Raw genomic sequence first — 21,326 nt, 5'->3', positions numbered from 1 at the left:
AAATGTATAATATGGAAATTTTTCATATTAAACAAAAAATGTTTATGTTCTCCTTCTCAATTTTTTTACCTATAAAAAAATATACCTATTTGATTACATTCATGAAATGATTCAAGATAAAATTCATTCACACGCGTATGATACCACTACTGCCCGTTCTAACTTATATTTCTACTTATGGATGAGTTTAGAATAAATGTTGTATATCGAAACACATTATTAATATAATATATCTATATATACCACTAATTAAATTAAATATTCTAATGATCTATCCATGATTAAAATTTTATTAAAATTGTTGTGTTGAACCAAACTACATAGTGGTTAAAGAAATGATTGTTATCCTAGAGATTTCAGGTTCCTACAACAGAGATTGCAACGGTGATTAAACTTCTATTGTCAAATTATTAAGAATATTTAAAACAGATACTACCTTATAATCATTAGATTAATAAAAATAATTTTAATTATAATATGAATATAACTAAATCATGGTTTTTTAATTAAAAATTATAGTTAATTTAAAATTTTATATTTATTTAGTATTGAAACAGTTACTTTATTTTAGTTTAGAGTTCGTAGTGGATTCAACACAACAAGAAAGAGCCAACAGCCGGCATCTACTGTTTTCATATAATTTTTAAAAATTGATCTCGGAAGTTATAATATAAAAATATTTAAAATATATATTTTTTAAATTAAATTGTAAACAATTCAATCTAAATCAATCTGACCTCGTCGAACTGCTATCTTTATAAGTGATTGGATAAGCATGGACACATTCTATAAAAACGAAATTAAGTACAAGTCAACGCTCATTTTTGCTCTAGAAATTTGACTTTCAAACTCTATGATCATACATTCAAATTTATTTCTAGATGATTTCATTGACTGACCCGCTTCAGAATTTCCATATCGTTTAGAATTTTTAGCATTCAACCTTATCATTTGCGTGCATAATTTCAAATGAGATGACGTTATATTTTTCAAATCATGCTATTGAACTCCCACTGCATCAAATGGTCCGTCGCCAGGTCAACTCTGAGTATCCCCCCCCCCCCTCGAAAGTTTAATGTGATTCAAGGTAAAAAATTAAAAGAATTTTGTTAAGTGGTGTACGAGATCTGACCGTTAATGATATTTTATATTATATTAAGGGAAGCGTAGAGGAAAGAAAGAAGAAATAAAAAGTAAACACGTCATTGACTAGACCATTATATTTCGGTTTAATTGAGTTTGAATCTTTCATTAATTATAAACAGTAACTTTATTTTAATTGTATCAAATTAATATTTTAATGTTGTTGTGAATAATAAAATAAAACTTATGATTGACATTAGCACACCGTAACTTTTTTGGGTTCAGATTACCGTGGCATAACTAGGTCACGGTCAACAAGAAATTACATATATGACCTTTTTAAGGAACACGCATGTGCAACAACTCAGCAAGTTTGAATATAAGGGCACTGCTGTTAGCTGAACCTAAATTAGTAAAATAATCGGAAAGAAAAATACAACAACAATTAGATATAATGCAAGTTATTTTCCCCCTATTTTTCGTGGACTCCACCCACGATTGAATTTTATTTGAATTATCAGCTTAGTTAACCTTGTAGTATACATAACGAAATCCAAGTCGGTACCCAAACATTTGATTTAATTATTTTTACCCCAAATTCCTTGTTTGCTCTTAAGAAAAAACCCTTGGAGTTGAAATTTACCTTCAGACAAGGGCTAAAAATAACATAATATTATTTTTATATTTGGTAAAACAATTATTTTAATTTTAATTTTTTAATATTTTAGTTTTAATTAACATATTTTTGTGCGTGGATAAAAGTCATTAGGTAATTAGTTACTGACATAACATATTGATATGTACTTCAGTATTAAGGTGGAATTTTCACTAAACCAAATTAGAAACTTACTACATTTATTGGAAAAAATTATATTTAAAAATGATTGAAATTAATTCTATATATTTATAAAATTATATAATTTATAACATAAACTACAAAATATTATATTTATAATATCAAATCAGATGATTTTAAATAAATAAATAAATCTAAATAATTTTTTTTGAGTAAACTACACGTTTAATACCTAAAGTATTACTTTTGTTACATTTGGTACTCACAATTTATTTTTAAAAAATCATATATAACATTTAGTTTCGATTTTAATTTGTTACCCACCGTTAAAAAATAACAAAATTGTTGATGTAGCATTTTTTTTTAATTTTTTAAATGATGACATGTAATTATCTTATGATGACACGACAGCATAACTGTTAACTTTTTAACGACGGGTACTAAAATGAAATCCAAACTAAACATTATGTATGATTTAAGAAAAAAAATAAAATTTTGGTATCCAAACAGAACAAATATAATATCTTAGGTACTAAACATATAGTTTTCCCATTTTTATTAACCGTAGTCAAATAACATTTTTATTAAAAATAATTCAATTTAAAATAAATATTAAAATTAAAACATTTTCTAAAAAAAAAATAAAACGACTATTTTGACACATTTTACTCTATGAAAAAATACCCTTCAAATTGATGTTTCCAATTAGGACAAAATCTTTGAGACGAGAGTTTGAAAAAGCACCTTATTTGAAGTATAAAAAAATATTTTCTAAAGTAGGGGTAAAATGTGCAGTATACATCAAAAAGTCATATTTGACATTTTCGAAAAATGGATCAGAATATTTGACGTCTTCAGCATCTACAACAAAGAGTTATTTAAACCAACAAGGATAAACTACAGTATAAATGGAGCTTATTGGTAAAAATAGAAAACTTAGAAACATTAAATATTTTGATCAACTTCCCAAAGACGTCAAATACTTTAGCCAATTCTTAATATCTACTATAACAATAACACTAAATCAAAAATATTTTCTCCAATACCATACATAACAAAAACATTTCCCCCCCAACAATATCTAAGCATTTTCCCCTTCCAATTAGGTTCCCTAACTCAGCAACGACGTCATCTAAGCATTATAAAAATATTATTTATTACACGCATTGTTTTCGACCGGGAATCCACAGCTCAGCATCTCACATCACATGTTTTACGGTTTTGGACATTTCAGTCTTTCCCCAACAACCATATATCATCCAATCACATCACTGAATCACGATGGCTTTTGATGATTGCACATTAAAATAATAAAATTATCATATTTATAATTAAAGTTTTAAAAGATTTTCTATAATTAAATTTTAATGTTATTATTTATAATTATATATATAATATCTCTGGTCAATTATTGTAATTTATATATTTTATTGAACTAAATATAATTAAAATTTTGAAATCTATTTTACACAAATTATTATCTACTGTCACGATTTTTATGAACATGTTATATTTTTATAACATTTATAAATATGCACACTTATTTTTTTATTATTCATAACTGTAGTAATAACTAATAATGCTTGCTAAGATTTTTACTAATATCTGAATTTGAAATAATATTATAAATATTGTATAATATATAAATTTTCATTATGCATAGTTGTTAATTTCAAATTCTGTGAAGCAAATGTATAAAAGAAATGTATCTTTGTTATTAGTTGGAATATTCTTAGGTTAAAAACTAAATCCAAATGCTTTAATTGTAATAATAACAGGCCACTAATATAAATATTAGACACTAGAATATATATTGTCACTTTTAAGCAGGGCAGATGCACAAAGTGTCAGGGGAGCAAATACATTTCTATTATTTTGAATTTTTTTTATAAAAATTAGTTTAATGAGTTAAGAAAAGAGAAAAAAGAAAAGAAAATTTGCATATTCAATTTTTATTAAAAAAGAAATATTAAAATTTTAGATTTTATTTTTAAATTTTTGTACTCGTAATTGCTTTCAAAATGTTGTCATTTTAATCAAAGCAAGCACATTTGCTCTTTAATATAATAATTAATATTATTTTAATATTTAAAATTTTATAATTATAGAAATTTTTTTAATATCAAATACGATATATGAAATTAATACGTAATTATATTCTAACAACTAAATATATGAGAAATTATAATCCTTTATAATCCCTTATAAGTACACAGGAGTACTCATTATCAGAATGACAGTTATATTTTCATATACTTATTTTATACGGTCTAAACATATCCTAAATAATTACAAGTTATACTGATTTTGTTATCGCTCGTCTCTTAATTATTATATTAATATGTTTTTATTAGTCCAATGATATTATTAAATTTTTATTCTTTATAAAATTAATTCATTAACAAAAAAATTAATAAATGTGTTAAGCTCAGGGCATACTTAAAAAATAATAATAAAAGCAGATTCAGAATCCTTTCATTTCTTTTACGCAAATAATTCAATGAATACGAAACACCCTGGAAATTTTTGCAACGTTGACAGAGGAGGAAGAACAGAAAAGCAGCCATATATGAATCCTAACAACCTTTCTATATATATAGTACGCCTCGTCGCCTCCAGTTTATTACAAAGGCTCTTCCTTTTGTTCTTTGAGTTTCAGAATTCCTTAGATTTATTGTCAATGTTCAAAGACGAGCCTCACAACAAAAGAACACCATTCTTCTTTTTTCTCAACCTCAACTTCAATTCCTAGTAAAACACTTCTTTTTCTTTGTTTTGATTCCTTTGACTTGAGCTCGGGGGACGTGAAAGTTTTAATATTGTAGTTTTGGTGGGTGTTGGGATTTGATAGTAATGGAAGGCGGAGATATTTTAAAAGCAAGTAATAGCTTACGGGCAGGAAGTTCACGAGCGTGGAGTTCTTCGATATGGAGAAACAGTGCTGTGGACGTATTTTCAAGATCTGCTCGAGACGAGGACGATGAAGAAGCTTTGAAATGGGCTGCACTTGAGAAACTACCGACTGTTGCTCGTCTCAGGAAAGGTATACTGACTGACTCTCAAGGTGGTGCCGATGAGATCGATGTTTCAAACCTTGGGTGGCAAGAGAGGCGGACTATACTTGAGAGGTTGGTCAGAGTCGCAGAGGAAGACAATGAAAAGTTCTTGTTGAAGCTCAAGAACCGTATAAATAGGTACGAAGGTTTTTTTTTAAACTAGGAAAGCGGAAATGGAAAGTATTTTTGGAGGGAAAGACTTGAGTAGAACTCTGTTTTAGTTCTTGGAGATCCTATTCTCGTATATCAATAATCATTTGCATTCGATTTTATATGTTCAGGGTTGGCATTGATCTTCCCACAATCGAAGTCCGATATGAAAATCTAAATATTGAAGCTGAAGCTTTTGTAGGAACCAATGCTTTGCCTTCAGTTCTTAATTTCACTACTGGCATATTTGAGGTAGCAACCTGGAAATATAACTAATTAATTTATCAGCTTATACTTTATTTTATTTTGGTTTTGATTCTTATTAACAGTTCACTTTGTATTGTGACTAAAGAACTTCTTGATAGGCATGGGTATTCTTTCCAGTAGAAAGAAAAAGTTGACCATCCTCAAAGATGTCAGTGGCATCATTAAGCCTGGCAGGTAAACAAGGCCATCTGATTTCTCATGAAATTTTATTTTAATTTTTCTTCTCATCAAACATAAAATTGGAGAATTCATCCATGATTTTTCGTTTAATGTTATTTATACTAGGATGTCATTGCTTTTGGGTCCTCCAAGTTCCGGGAAAACCACTCTCTTGTTGGCTTTGGCTGGGAAGCTTGATCCTGCTCTCAAGGTGCCCTATAAAATTCCTTTTTTTAGAATTCGGTGTTTTCCTTTCTATGCTTCTTGTTTTTAGCATCGAGCTCCCCCTTTGCTTTAATTTCTAATACTGAAAATTCTCTTGCAGTTTTCGGGGGCTGTGACTTACAATGGACATAGCATGAATGAGTTTGTGCCACAGAGAACCGCTGCTTATATCAGTCAACATGATCTTCACTTAGGAGAAATGACTGTAAGAGAGACTTTGGCCTTTTCTGCAAGATGCCAAGGTGTTGGAACCCGATATGGTTAGTTTGATTCATTTCCATCCCTTCTCAAATCCTCTTTTTCACCTTTCGGTGCAAACTATTACTTTCTTTTCCCTTTTTCAAAACTTGAATTCTTGTTGTTTGGGTGTTTACAGATATGTTGGCAGAGTTGTCAAGAAGAGAGAAAGAAGCTAACATTAAACCTGATCCTGATATTGACGTCTTCATGAAGGTAAGAACTATGAAGCCATTGTAATGCTAAATATGAACATCTCATGGACCTCATTCCCAAAATGCCTGTCCTGTTTAGATATTTCTTTTAGGTGTGAAAATCAGAAATGGAATACAAGTTAAAAGTTAAATTTATCTGACATGAATCTCTATTATAAACAATCTTGCATCGTGATTTACTCTGTCATTTCAGGCAGCAGCGACTGAAGGACAGGAAGCAAATGTAATCACCGATTATATTCTAAAGGTAATGTTACAGAAACTGAAGTATATTGAAATATCTAAGATGGAAATATCTTCACTTACTGAATAAATTTTGCCACAAATTTTGCAGATTTTAGGACTGGATGTATGCGCAGACACTTTGGTAGGAAATGAAATGTTGAGGGGTATATCTGGAGGACAAAGGAAGCGTGTCACAACAGGTAGTTCATGAAATAAATTGCACCATTTATTCCACTATCAAAGTACGCTAAGTTTCTTATCATGGAATCGAATTGTGTCATTGTCAACGCAATTAGGTGAAATGCTAGTTGGACCAGCAAGGGCACTGTTTATGGATGAGATATCTACTGGCCTGGACAGCTCCACAACATTCCAAATCGTGAACTCCCTCAAACAAACTGTTCACATCCTTAATGGAACCGCCGTCATCTCCCTTCTACAGCCAGCTCCAGAGACTTATGATCTTTTTGACGACATTATTCTCCTTTCTGATGTGTGATAGTATATCAGGGTCCTCGTGAACATGTGGAGAGCTTTTTTGAATCTATGGGCTTCAGGTGCCCTGAGAGAAAAGGTGTGGCTGATTTCCTGCAAGAGGTAAGTCTTGACCAAGGTTTTATTCTCTTGTTCATTGTGAGAAAGTTGCTCTTCTGTCCCATTTAACTTTGGTAACTGCAGGTTACATCAAGGAAAGATCAAATGCAGTATTGGGTACGTAAAGATCAACCTTACAGGTTTATCACGGCCAATGAGTTTTCTGAGGCATTCCAATCATTCCATGTGGGAATGAAAATTGGAGATGAATTTGGACTCCATTTGAAAAAACAAGGAGCCACCCAGCTGCTTTGACAACCAGAAAATATGGTGTTGGGAAGTGGGAGTTGTTGAAAGCTTGCATCTCAAGAGAATTACTGCTGATGAAGCGAAACTCTTTCGTCTACATCTTCAAGTGCATGCAAGTACGTGCTAATCATATTTAAATTCTCTACTGAAATTATCGTTTTTTAAGTATTGTGATTAACACTTCTTTTTCTTCGTGCTACTAGCTCACTCTGATGGCCATAATTACTATGACTCTCTTCTTGCGGACTGAGATGCATAAAGATTCAGTCCGAGGGGGAGGGATCTATATGGGAGCCTTGTTCTTTGGTATGACTATGATTATGTTCAATGGCATGTCTGAGCTCTCTATGACCATTTCTAAGCTCCCCGTCTTTTACAAGCAAAGAGACCTCCTATTTTTTCCTCCATGGACCTATGCTCTACCATCATGGATACTGAAGATCCCTATCACATTCTTAGAAGTTTCCATATGGGTATTTCTTACCTACTATGTCATCGGTTTCGATCCATACATTGAAAGGTAGGGAAAAGAATGACAACAAAAAATCGTTTGAACTTGAACAGTTGCATATATAGATTTTTGCTCATCAGCTCCAATTGAAATTAATGTGAAAGTTATTTTTCTGGTGCAGGTTGCTCAGACAGTACCTCATCCTCTTTCTAATTAACCAGATGGCTTCTGGATTGTTTCGGACCATTGCAGCACTTGGTAGAAACCTGATTGTTGCTAACACTTTTGGATCATTTGCTTTACTCGTACTTTTTGCTATGGGTGGCTTTGTCCTGTCACGAGGTATAATAATTCTTGGAATAAACTTTTAACGAAAATTAAAAGTTAAGCAGTTCTAATATATATCATTGTTTTCATGTTTGATGCTACAGAGGACATAAAGGGTTGGTGGATATGGGGTTACTGGATTTCGCCTATGATGTATGGGCAAAATGCGTTGATGGCTAATGAGTTCCTTGGGAACCAGTGGAGACGAGTAATGCTTTTGAAGTCTCAATGTCTATAATTCTGCTTTTGTCTTTTAACAATATGCTGATCTTTTAAATTTTCTTTCATATTGAAGGTCCTTCCGGGCTCAAATGAATCACTAGGAATTGAAGTTCTAAAGTCCAGGAGTTTCTTCACAGAAGGATATTGGTATTGGATCGGAGTAGGGGGATTGGTTGGATTCGTCTTATTGTTCAACTTTTGCTATACTCTGGCTCTTACTTTTCTAAACGGTGAGTATAGTTTACCTACTAAATCTTATGCCTCTTGGAAGGGAGAACTAATCATTTACAATTCTTTCAAATAAATATGTAGCTTGGAGAAGAGTGGGCCGTAATATCAGATAAACCTGAAAGCAACGATCAAGCCAATGGAGTTGGAGTTGGTGGAAGCATTCAGTTAACAAACCAAGAAAACAGTTCGAGTCATGGAAATAGATCAGGTATTAAATGCTCATATACATTTGATTGGTGTGATTGTGAACAAACCATTACATACAATTCTAATTAATTGACTTGCAGAGATCCAAGATGACATTAAAAAAGCACCTCATCAAAGTCCTTTTCTATGAGTGATGCCACTGTTGGGGCTATTGGCAAGAAGAAAAAGGGAATGGTTCTTCCATTTGAACCACATTCCATCACATTTGATGACATTGTATATTCTGTTGATATGCCACAGGTAACAAAAGGTCCCATTACAAGTACCATATACGTTCAATGGTTGGATCGAGTCTTTTTCCAGTTCAATGTGCACCAGATATATGAGAGTTTATTTGATTGAATTGATACTTTGTAGGAAATGAAAGAACAAGGTGTCACCGAAGATAAATTGGTGCTCTTGAAGGGTGTTAGTGGTGCTTTCAGACCAGGCGTTCTCACAGCTCTTATGGGTGTTAGTGGTGCTGGTAAAACCACTTTGATGGACGTCCTTGCTGGTAGGAAAACTGGTGGGTATATCGATGGGAACATTACAGTTTCAGGTTTCCCGAAGAAGCAGGAAACATTTGCTCGTGTAGCCGGATACTGTGAACAAAATGACATTCATTCTCCTCATGTCACTGTGTATGAATCCTTGCTTTACTCCGCTTGGCTAAGATTATCCAACGATGTTGATGCTGAAACCAGAAAGGTAAGCATTTAGGAAATCCTAATCTATTTCAAGTCACTTATTCAATTTGATACATATTACAGGTTTTAGTGAGATAAGTAAATTGGCTATTTATCGTCAAGCTAGACAATGCTTTAAGTTGAGAAGGGTTGACAATGGAGTATTTAAGTACCTCTATACTAATATCCTGAACAACCGAGTCATATGGTTTTAGATGTTCATCGAGGAAGTCATGGAGCTTGTGGAACTGAATCCATTAAGGCATATGCTAGTTGGTATACCTGGTGTAAGCGGTTTATCAACTGAGCAGCGAAAGAGGCTTACTATTGCAGTCGAGCTTGTGGCAAACCCCTCTATTATTTTCATGGATGAGCCAACTTCAGGGCTCGATGCAAGAGCTGCTGCCATTGTTATGAGAACAGTCAGGAATACAGTGGACACTGGAAGAACAGTTGTGTGTACCATCCATCAACCAAGTATCGACATATTTGAAGCATTTGATGAGGTGAGAAACATAATTTTTTTAAAGAACTGGATGCATATTAGTTGGTTCTTAATGAAATAGCGTAACTAAGATAAAATTTGCAATTGCAGCTATTCCTTATGAAGAGGGGAGGACAAGAGATATATGTGGGGCCATTAGGACACCATTCTAAACATCTTATCAAATATTTTGAGGTGAGATGAATAAAAGACCATACTTTAAAAGGTTCATCAACTTGTTCATTTCTTGGTTCACATGAAAACTGTATCTGACTGTAGTGTTCATCGTCTTCAGGGAATTCAAGGAGTTAGCAAAATCAAAGATGGATACAATCCAGCAACTTGGATGCTGGAAGTTACCACATCAGCGCAGGAGTTATCTTTAGGTGTTGATTTTACTGAAATCTACAAAAACTCAGACCTATACAGGTAATAAGCTATTCAGGCACCAAATTGTAATCTAATTCAACTAATTACTTAGAATATATAAGACATCTATGTGGCCTAGTAATCTTGGATACCTATACTTTCCACTGATGAATGTCATTTTTTCAGGAGAAACAAAGCGCTTATTGTAGATTTAAGCAAACCTGATCCCGGTGCAAAGGAACTCTACTTCCCAACACAGTACTCTCAACCATTCTTGACTCAGTGTGCGGCCTGTTTATGGAAGCACACTGGTCATACTGGCGCAACCCGCCATATACTGCTGTGAGATTTCTCTTTACAACTGTCATAGCATTGATGTTTGGGACAGTGTTCTGGGACCTTGGTTCTAAAACGTAAGCTACAACTCAATCACAAAAGCTCAAGCTTCAATGTTGTTTTTTATCAGTCAGCTTCATATATCTAATTTTCTGCATTGTAAAATTATAGGAAAAAGGTGCAGGATCTGTCAAATGCAATGGGTTCAATGTATGCTGCTGTTCTTTTCATCGGTATCCAAAACTCTGCATCTGTGCAGCCTGTGGTGGCTGTTGAAAGGACAGTGTTTTATAGAGAAAGAGCTGCTGGAATGTATTCTGCCATGCCATATGCCATTGCACAGGTAAGTATTTTTCACATTTTGAAGATTACTTGAAATGGTAAAGGAAGTTGTAGGCACATTATAATTTACTCCACATCTTTCCATTGCAGGTCTTAATTGAGATCCCTTATATTTTTGTTCAAGCTTTCGTGTATGGCGTTATAGTCTACGCCATGATCGGATTTGAATGGACAGTTGCCAAGTTCTTTTGGTATCTCTTCTTCATGTTCTTCACCTTAATTTACTTCACCTTCTACGGCATGATGGCGGTTGCTGTCACACCGAACCACTACATTGCAGCCATAGTTTCCTCAGCATTCTATGGTATATGGAATGTCTTCTCAGGATTCATCATCGCACGACCTGTAAGTGCTACTTCCACACAATCTTCCTTTTTGAGTTCTTTTAATGAGTTTTGAATCCCACTCATTTCAACTGTTCACCAATTACAGAGCATGCCAGTATGGTGGAGATGGTACTGTTGGATTTGTCCGGTATCTTGGACGTTGTACGGATTGGTGGTTTCGCAATTTGGTGATATAAACGAAGTGCTTGAAGATGGAGACGGTCAGACAGTTAGAGAGTACATAAGAAGTTACTTTGGTTTCAGGCATGATTTTCTGGGAGTAGTTGCTGCTGTCATTCTTAGCTTCGATGTGTTGTTTGGAGCCATCTTTACCGCGGCCATAAAGATGTTCAATTTCCAAAGACGTTAGAATTTTTGGTTTAACTTTAGCGTTTATAAAAAAAAACCCCATATTTGTAATGGTACAATATTAATTATCAGTAAACAAGTTAAAGAAAAGGCTACTGTAACTGCGAATCAATTTCCAAATCTTTTAAGATGTAAAAAATGTGATTTTATTGGTTTAAGATCGTTTGACTGCATTTCTTGCGTCCAATACAAAGCAAAAGAAAGCGTGAAACAACTCTCTCTTGTTCAATCGATTTCCCAACATCAAGGACTGATGCCAAAAGGATGATGATACTGTCTCATCTTTTCCTGCTGAATTAAAAGCTACATTTATCAAAACTGAAATCGATTTCTTTGTCAAGAGATGGTCACCCGAAACCACAAAAGACTGGCGAGCTGGTTATTGATTGTGCCAACGAAAAGAAAAGGAAAATAACTATTTTTAACGCATGCAATGACAGTGACTGTACTGAAAGTAAATTAAAAGTTCAGTAATTATATTATATGTTTTAAAAGTATGATCATCAAAATGAAAGAATCTGATGACTATTTCTAGTGTTTACCCTTATCTTTATCCAAATTTTATCGAACCCTATTTTTCATCGATCAGTTATTAACGTGATGAATAAAATTATTGTTTTTAATAAATAAATTTTATTAAAGTTTTAAAAATTGTTACGTGTCAAAACAACTTTATAATTTTATAAAATTTGGTTTTATATATAATGGTATGAATCATGATTCCTTAGAATTAAAATGAGCTATAATTTTTTGGTCAAAAAATTTACCATGGAATCTGATGAGTGTATACTACCAGCTAATCGATAATGTCACCTAAACATTATAAAATTATATATTATGTTTTATCTTCCTCTTACTTTTTCATAGTTTTCCAGGAAAAAAATAGTCAAACAAAAACCATGAAATTAAAAAAAGAAAAAAAATACTTGAAACTTTGAACTTTGACAGATTAAAACGAAAAACCAAAATAAAAAAAAATACAATCATTACGAAACACAATGTGGAAACTTTGAACTCTGATAGATACCATACTACTGATAATAATAATAATAATAATAATAAGATGCCGTTAAACTATAAGATATCAAAGTTCTAACAATCTTATAAATATCACTAGCCGCGGGTTGTCTTGCAACAGAACCAGGCCATTTCTGAACTGTTCAGAGCTCTTGTCCAGGTTCAAGGACAGAGTCTGAGTAAAAAAATACAAAGACTTCTTTTCCTCAATCTCAACTTATACTTGTAAATCCCCATTTCCCTTTGTTGTTTTTTGTTTTGATTCTTTGAATTGAGATCTGTGAACGTGAAAGTTTTCATGTTGTTTTGGAGTTTGATGGTAAATTGGTAATGGAGAGTGGAGATATATTAAAAGCGAGCCACAGTTTACGGGCCGGAAGTTTCCGAGCAGGAAGTTTACGAGCAACGAGTTCTTCGATATGGAGAAACAGTGCTGTGGACGTATTTTCAAGGTCTAGTCGAGACGAGGATGATGAAGAAGCATTGAATGGGCTGCACTTGAGAAACTACCAACTGTAGCTCGTATCAGGAAAGGTATACACACCAGCTCTCAAGGTCATGCCAATGAAATCGATGTTTATAACCTTGGGTGGCAAGAAAGGAAGACTATACTTGAGAGGTTGATCAGAGTTGCGGAGGAAGATAATGAAAGGTTCTTGCTGAAGATCAGGAACCGTATAAATACGTAAGAAGTTTGTTGAATCTTATTTTCTGATCTATATATTTGATTACTAGAAAAAGAAAGGGAAAGAGTTCAATGAAACAGTAGAAACAAAGAACTCGTCATTGGAGATCCTGTTCTCTTGTATCAATCATCATTTTTATTGGATTTTGTTTCGTTTTCAGGGTTGGCATCGAGCTTCCCACAATCGAAGTCAGATACGAAAATCTGAATATTGAAGCTGAAGCTTTCATAGGAACCAATGCTTTGCCTTCATGTCTTAATTTCATCACTAGCATTTTTGAGGTACCAACCCGGCAATATAACTAAATAATTTATCAGCTTATACTCCTTTTTTGGGTTTAGATTCTTATTACCAGTTCATTTTTTTGTGATTAAAGGGCTTGTTGATAAATTTGGGCATTCTTTCTAGTAGAAAGAAAAAGCTGACCATCCTCAAAGACATCAGTGGCATCATTAAGCCTGGCAGGTAACATGGTCATATGGTTTCTCATGAAACACCTGAATTTTAATTTTCTTTTCTTCTCAAGCATAAAGTTGGGAGATCCTGGAATTAATCAATGATTGTGTCATTTATTGTAATTATTATAATAGGATGACATTGCTTCTGGGTCCTCCAAGTTCTGGAAAAACCACTCTCTTGTTGGCTTTGGCTGGGAAGCTTGATCCTGCTCTCAAGGTGCTTTACCAAATTCACTTCTTTTCTTTCACTGTTTTCCTTTGCTTTAGAGTCTAATTTGACAGTGAAAATTCTCTTGCAGTTCTCGGGGACTGTGACTTACAATGGGCATACCATGGATGAGTTTGTGCCACAGAGAACTGCTGCCTATATCAGTCAATATGATCTTCACTTAGGAGAAATGACTGTGAGGGAGACTTTGTCCTTCTCTGCAAGATGTCAAGGGGTCGGAACTCGATATGGTTAGTATGATTGACTCAGTTTCTCTTTTGACCTATGGTGCAAACGTAATACTTGTTTACTATTATTAAGTAAATCTTCAATGGATTAAATCCTCCTGTTTTGGGCGTTTACCAGATATGTTGTCGGAGTTGTCACGAAGAGAGAAACAAGCACACATTAAACCTGATCCTGATATTGATGTCTTCATGAAGGTAAGTTCAAAGATTAATTTTATCTCACTGGAGTCACTATTATAAAGAATCTTGTATTCATCGTGATTTACTTTTGTCATTTTTGGCATTCCAGGCAGCAGCGACAGAAGGACAGGAAACAAATGTAATCACTGATTATGTTCTAAAGGTAATGTTACAGAAACTGAAGTATATTGAAATATCAAAGGTAAAATCATCATTTATTGCATTCCTTTGTCATAAACTTTGCAGATTTTAGGACTGGATGTATGTGCAGGCACTTTGGTAGGATATGAAATGTTGAGGGGTATTTCTGGAGGACAAAAGAAGCGTCTCACAACAGGTAGTTCATGAAATAAATTGCACCATTTATTCCATGATCAAAGTACACTACATTTATTATCATGAAATCTAATTATGTCATTGTCAATTCAATTAGGTGAAATGCTCGTTGGACCAGCAAGGGCCCTGTTTATGGATGAGATATCTACTGGTCTAGACAGCTCTACGACATTCCAAATTGTGAACTCCCTCAGGCAAACTGTTCACATCCTTAATGGAACCGCAGTCATCTCCCTTCTACAGCCAGCTCCAGAGACTTATGATCTTTTTGATGACATTATTCTCCTTTCTGATGGTGTGATAGTATATCAGGGTCCTCGTGAACACGTGGTGAGCTTTTTCGAATCTATGGGCTTCAGGTGTCCTGAGAGAAAAGGTGTGGCTGATTTCTTGCAAGAGGTAAGTCTTGACCAAGGTTATATTCTCTTGTTCATTTGAGAAAGTAGCTCTTCCGTATCATTTAACTTTGGTAACTGCAGGTTACATCAAGGAAAGATCAAATGCAGTACTGGGTACATAAAGATCAACTTTACAGGTTTATGACGGCCAATGAGTTTGCCGAGGCATTCCAATCATTCCATGTGGGAATGAAAATCGGAGATGAACTTGGAACTCCATTTGAGAAAGAAAGGAGCCACCCAGCTGCTTTGACAACCAGAAAATATGGTGTTGGGAAGTGGGAGTTGCTGAAAGCTTGCATCGCAAGGGAATTCCTGCTGATGAGGAGAAACTCTTTCGTCTACATCTTCAAGTGTATACAAGTGCGTACTGATCATTTTTAAACTCTGTACTGCAATTATTCTGCTTTAAGGATTTTCTTTTCCTTAGCACATTAATGAACTTGACTAACACTTATTTTTATCGGTGCTACTAGCTCACGCTAATGGCCATCATTACTATGACACTCTTTTTGAGAACTGAGATGAATAAAGATTCAGTTCAAGGTGGAGGAATCTATATGGAGGCATTGTTTTTTGGTATGATCTTTATCATGTTCAATGGAATGCCTGAGCTTTCAATGACCATCACAAAGCTCCCTGTCTTTTACAAGCAAAGAGACCTCCTATTCTTTCCATCATGGGCCTATGGTCTACCATCGTGGATTCTGAAGATTTTTATGACATTTATAGAAGTTTCCATATGGGTATTTATTACCTACTATGTCATCGGATTTGATCCGAATGTAGAAAGGTAGAGAAAAGAAACGATAACCCAAATATCTTGTGAACTTTAATAGTAGTAGCTCTGATTCAAATTGATGTGGATGTAATTTTTCTGGCACAGGTTGTTTAGACAGTACCTCATCCTTGTTCTCATTAACCAGATGGCTTCGTCATTATTCCGATTTATAGCAGCAACCGCTAGAAACATGATCGTTGCAAACACTTTTGGAACATTTTCTATACTTATACTTTTTGCATTGAGTGGCTTTGTCCTGGCACGAGGTAAGTCTTAGAAAAAACTTCTAATGGAATTTAAACTTTAGACAGTTCTAATCTACTTTTTATGTTTAATGCTACAGATAGGATAAAGGTATGGTGGATATGGGGTTACTGGATCTCGCCATTGATGTATGGGCAAAATGGGTTGATGGTTAATGAGTTCCTTGGCCACCAGTGGAGTCGAGTAATGCTATTGAAGTTGCAATGTCTGAAATTCTGTCCTTTTTTTTCTCTTAACAAAATGCTGATTTTTCATGTTTGTTTGCATATTGAAGGTCCTTCCGGGCTCAAACGAATCACTGGGAATTCAAGTTTTACAGTCCAGGAATTTTCGCCAAGATTCATATTGGTATTGATCTCAGTAGGGGCATTGATTGGATTCGTATTAGTGTTCAACTTTTGCTTTAATCTGTCTCTTACCTTTCTAAACCATGAGTATAGCTTACCTACTAAAACTTCTGCCTCTTTGGTAAACACAGCTAATCTTTAACTTCTTTTTTTTTCTTTCAATTAAATGTAGCCTTTGAGAACAAACGAGCTGTAATATCAGATGAACCCGAAAGCAAAGATCAAGCCAATGGAGTTGGTGGAAACATTCAGTTATCAAACCAAGAAAGTAGCGCCAGTGGTGTAATTAGATCAGGTATTGGAAGGTCATATATATTTATATTAATGTGTTTGTTTACAAAGCCATTATATGTACAATACAAATTTAATTGGCATGCAGAGATCCAAGATGAAATTCAAAGAAGCATCTCATCCAAGTCTTTCTCTATGTCTGATGCAACTCTTGGGGGCAATGGTAACAAGAAAAAGGGAATGATTCTTCCATTTGAGCCACATTCCATCACTTTTGATGACATTACCTATTCTGTTGATATGCCACAGGTAACAAAAGGTTCCATGTGATACCATTCATGTTCGATAACTGGATTGAGTCTTTCTTCATTTTAACATGGTTCAGGTATATGAGTGTTTATTGATTGAATTGAAACTTTGTAGGAAATGAAAGAACAAGGTGTCATTGAAGATAGATTGGTGCTATTGATTGGTCTTAGTGGTGCTTTCAGACCAGGCGTCCTCACTGCACTAATGGGTGTTAGTGGTGCTGGTAAAACCACTTTGATGGATGTGCTTGCTGGTAGAAAAACGGGTGGTTATATCGATGGGAACATTACAGTTTCAGGTTTCCCGAAGAAGCAAGAAACATTTGCTCGTGTATCTGGATACTGTGAACAAAATGACATTCATTCTCATGTCACTGTGTATGAATCCTTGCTTTATTCAGCTTGGCTACGATTATCCAGCGAAGTTGATGCTGAAACCAGAAAGATAAGCATTTATGAAATTCTAATCTACTTCAAGTCTCTTATTCAACATTGATACATATTACATGATTTACTCAGATAAGTAAATTGGAGCTTTAAGTTGAGAAGTGTTGTGTTAGTTAAAACTTTCATCTTTCCCCTCCATTGCCCACAGTAGGATGAATTCATTAAAATCAATCCCCAAGTATACAACTTAGTTGAAATGAAAAACATTTCTTTTTCCAACTATCTTGCAACGTTGTTTCTTGGGTTGACAATGGAGTATTTAGGTCAGTTCATCTAGCTGAGATCCTGAACAACCGAGTCCAATAAGAAAGCACATTTTCTAGTCACTTTTGGCCTGGATTAAGTTGATGGTTTTATCTCAACATATGCTTCTTAGATGTTCATCGAGGAAGTCATGGAGCTTGTGGAGCTGAATCCATTAAGGTATGCCCTAGTTGGATTACCCGGTGTAAACGGTTTATCAACTGAGCAGAGAAAAAGGCTTACTATTGCAGTCAGCTTGTGGAAAACCCCTCTATCATTTTCATGGATGAGCCAACTTCAGGGCTCGATGCAAGAGCTGCAGCAATTGTTATGAGAACAGTTAGGAATACAGTGGACACTGGCAGAACAGTTGTGTGTACCATCCATCAACCAAGTATTGATATATTTTAAGCATTTGATGAGGTGATAAACATAAACTTAGTTTCAAAAGAAGTGGCTGCATTTTATTTGGTACTTTAATAGCCTGACGAAAAAATAAAAATTGCAATTGCAGCTATTCCTTTTGAAGCGTGGAGGACAAGAAATATATATGGGGCCATTAGGACACCATTCTAAACATCTTATCAGATACTTTGAGGTGAGATGAAATGAAAGACATTTTACAGAGTTCATCAAGTTTATGATTTCTCAGTTCACGTGAAAACTATATCCAACACTATAATGTTCATCGTCTCTAGAGAGAATTCAAGGAGTTAACAAAATCAGAGATGGATACAATCCAGCAACTTGGATGTTGGAAGTTACAACGTCAGCACAGGAGTTATCTTTAGGAGTTGATTTTGATGAAATCTACAAAGACTCAGACCTATATAGGTAATAAGCTAGCCCAGAATCGAATTACAACAAAAAGTGTAACCTGATTCAACTAATTGATTTAGTTTATCATATATAAGACATGTATACAGCCTAGTTCTCATGGCTACCCAGAATTTGCTACTGATATGCCATCTGTTCAGGAGAAACAAAGCTCTTATTGAAGATTTAAGCAAACCTTCTCCTGGTGCAAAGGAACTCTATTTCCCAACAAAGTACTCGCAATCATTCTTGACTCAGTGTAGAGCTTGTTTATGGAAGCAAAACTGGTCATACTGGCGCAACCCGTCATACACTGCTGTGAGACTTCTCTTTACAATCGCCATAGCATTGATGTTTGGGACACTGTACTGGGACCTTGGCAAAGAACGTAAGCTTAGAAAAGCTCAAGCTTCAATGTTGGTTTGATCTGTCAGCTTCATATACCTAATTATCTGTGTTATAAAATTATAGGAGAAAGATGCAAGATCTGGCGAATGCAATGGGTTCAATGTATGCTTCTGTTCTTTTCATCGGTATCCAGAACTCTTCATCTGTGCAGCCTGTCGTAAGCATTGAAAGGACAGTCTTCTATAGAGAAAGAGTTGCTGGAATGTATTCTGCCATGCCATATGCCATTGCACAGGTAAGTAATTTTCACATCTTGAGGATTACTTGAAATTGCCACATAATAATTTATAATTGACTCAACATTTTTTCCACTGCAGATCTTAATTGAGATGCCTTATATTTTTCTTCAATCTTCTGCGTATGGCCTCATAGTCTATTCTATGATCGGATTGGATTGGACCGCTGCTAAGTTCTTCTGGTATCTCTTCTTCATGTTCTTCACTTTCCTTTACTTCACCTTCTATGGCATGATGGCTGTTGCTGTCACACCAAACCACCACATTGCAGCCATAGTTTCCTCAGCATTCTATGGATTATGGAATCTCTTCTCAGGATTCATCATTCCACGACCTGCAAGTGCTACTTCCACACAATCTTCCTTTTCAAGTTCTGATTCGAATCCCAAATCTGTTGGGATGCCACCTTTTAGAGGTGACTGCATGAACCAACAGGGTTTATGTTCTTGGAATCTTGAGCATATACTTGTACACAAATCCTGAGGACTAACTTTGTTCCCACTCATTTCAACATACAGAGTATGCCGGTATGGTGGAGATGGTACTATTGGGCATGTCCGGTATCATGGACATTGTACGGATTGTTAATTTCACAATTTGGTGATATAAACGAAGTGCTGGAAGATGGGAACGGTCAGACAGTTAAAGAGTACCTAAGAAGTTATTTCGGTTTCAGGCATGATTTTCTGGGAGTAGTTGATGTTGTTATTCTTGTTTTCGATGTACTGTTTGGAGCAATCTTTATCATGGCCATAAAGACTTTCAATTTCCAAAGGCGTTAGGATTTTTGGTTGAAATATAGTGTTAAAAAAACATTGTTAGTAATGGTAAGATATCATTAGCAAACAAAGTTTAAGAAAAGAGGTTCATGTATGTAATGTTGTGTTCTGCTAAAATCTGACAATTTGAATTTGCTGTATGTAACTATGAAACATAATTGTCTGCATTTTTTTTGGTGTAATAAAAACAGTTCCCATATTACAGGATCTCTTAACAATAAGATTCAACCTGTCTATTCCTCCAGCGAGTAATGACAAAGAGACTACCCCATTCACCTCCATCAACCATAATACAGCCCACTTTTATCTTCTATATTCTTTTTTTTAGAAAAAAATATTATATTTAGCATAGCAATTTTCCTAATGCGCACTAGCAGTATGAAGATGTAAAACATTAGGCTCATTCTGTGAGAGTTTTGAAGATTTGGCCCATACCCTTGCTTTGTTGAAGCTATTAATCCTGTCATAAACATTTTTGATAAAATAATTAAATATTATTTTAAAAAACGATTATGACTTTAATTAGAAAAAATTAGTGATTTGGGTTTAATTAGAATTAAGTTGAAAGGGAGTCGTCATCGACCTTTGGGTTAGGTATGTCGAATATCTAAAATGTCTTTTAATTTTTTAAGAAAAATCGTTTTAAGACAAAAACTGGTATACATTTACAAAGATTCGATTAAAACGGGTTCAGGAGTCGGTTACGCGTGGGGAAGGATTAGCACCCTCACAGCGCCCAAAACTGGTACTGTGTCGCTTACACGTTGTCGTAATGGTGGAAGTTGTGAATCGAATATAAAGTTAAAATGGTCTATTTATCGAACATTGATTAATTTGATTCAAATTAATTATTGTTTGAAAAAATTCTTTAACTCGAAAAGAAACCTCGAAATTAACAATCCTCCGTCGGAAAAGTTATTTCGACTATTTCTTATCTATAAAGAATATTCCCTCTTTGATAAAATGTGAATCAAATAGAAATTGAATATTGACATTTGGCATAAAATAAAATAAACCGCTATTTAAAACAGGCATTGCATTGTTCTGTCGTAACCGTCTTTCAGTTGGGCTCCGAATTAGACTTCGACTTAAAATAATTGGGTTGGGAGTTGCCACCAACCACTTTAAAACGAATTTAGGTGGGTTGGACACCATCTTACTGATCTGCGTTTTACCATAAATGTGTCGGGTTCGGGAGTCGGTTACGGTCAAGCAAGGATTAACACCCTTGAACCGCCCTTTCGGTATTAATTAATTTGCCGGTTGTCTTAAATTAAGAAAATTGTAATTTAAAATTAAAAGGTAAAAATACGATCACAATTACTTACCTTAGATAGTTTTAAAGGT

General features: G+C 34.6%; 2 pseudogenes; both read left to right on the top strand.

Annotated features, from left to right (window-relative positions):
- Window positions 1-4,510: 4,510 nt before the first annotated feature.
- Window positions 4,511-11,668, top strand: LOC120117082 (annotated as a pseudogene).
- Window positions 11,669-12,726: 1,058 nt separating this feature from the next.
- Window positions 12,727-20,155, top strand: LOC120117083 (annotated as a pseudogene).
- Window positions 20,156-21,326: the final 1,171 nt, after the last annotated feature.

This window comes from Hibiscus syriacus, unplaced genomic scaffold (genome assembly GCF_006381635.1).
Source record: "Hibiscus syriacus cultivar Baekdansim isolate YM2019G1 unplaced genomic scaffold, ASM638163v2 tig00110318_pilon, whole genome shotgun sequence".
NCBI classification, from domain to species: Eukaryota; Viridiplantae; Streptophyta; class Magnoliopsida; order Malvales; family Malvaceae; genus Hibiscus; species Hibiscus syriacus.
Note: the sequence above shows the minus strand (reverse complement) of the source record. Positions and strands in the feature narration are given on the sequence as shown.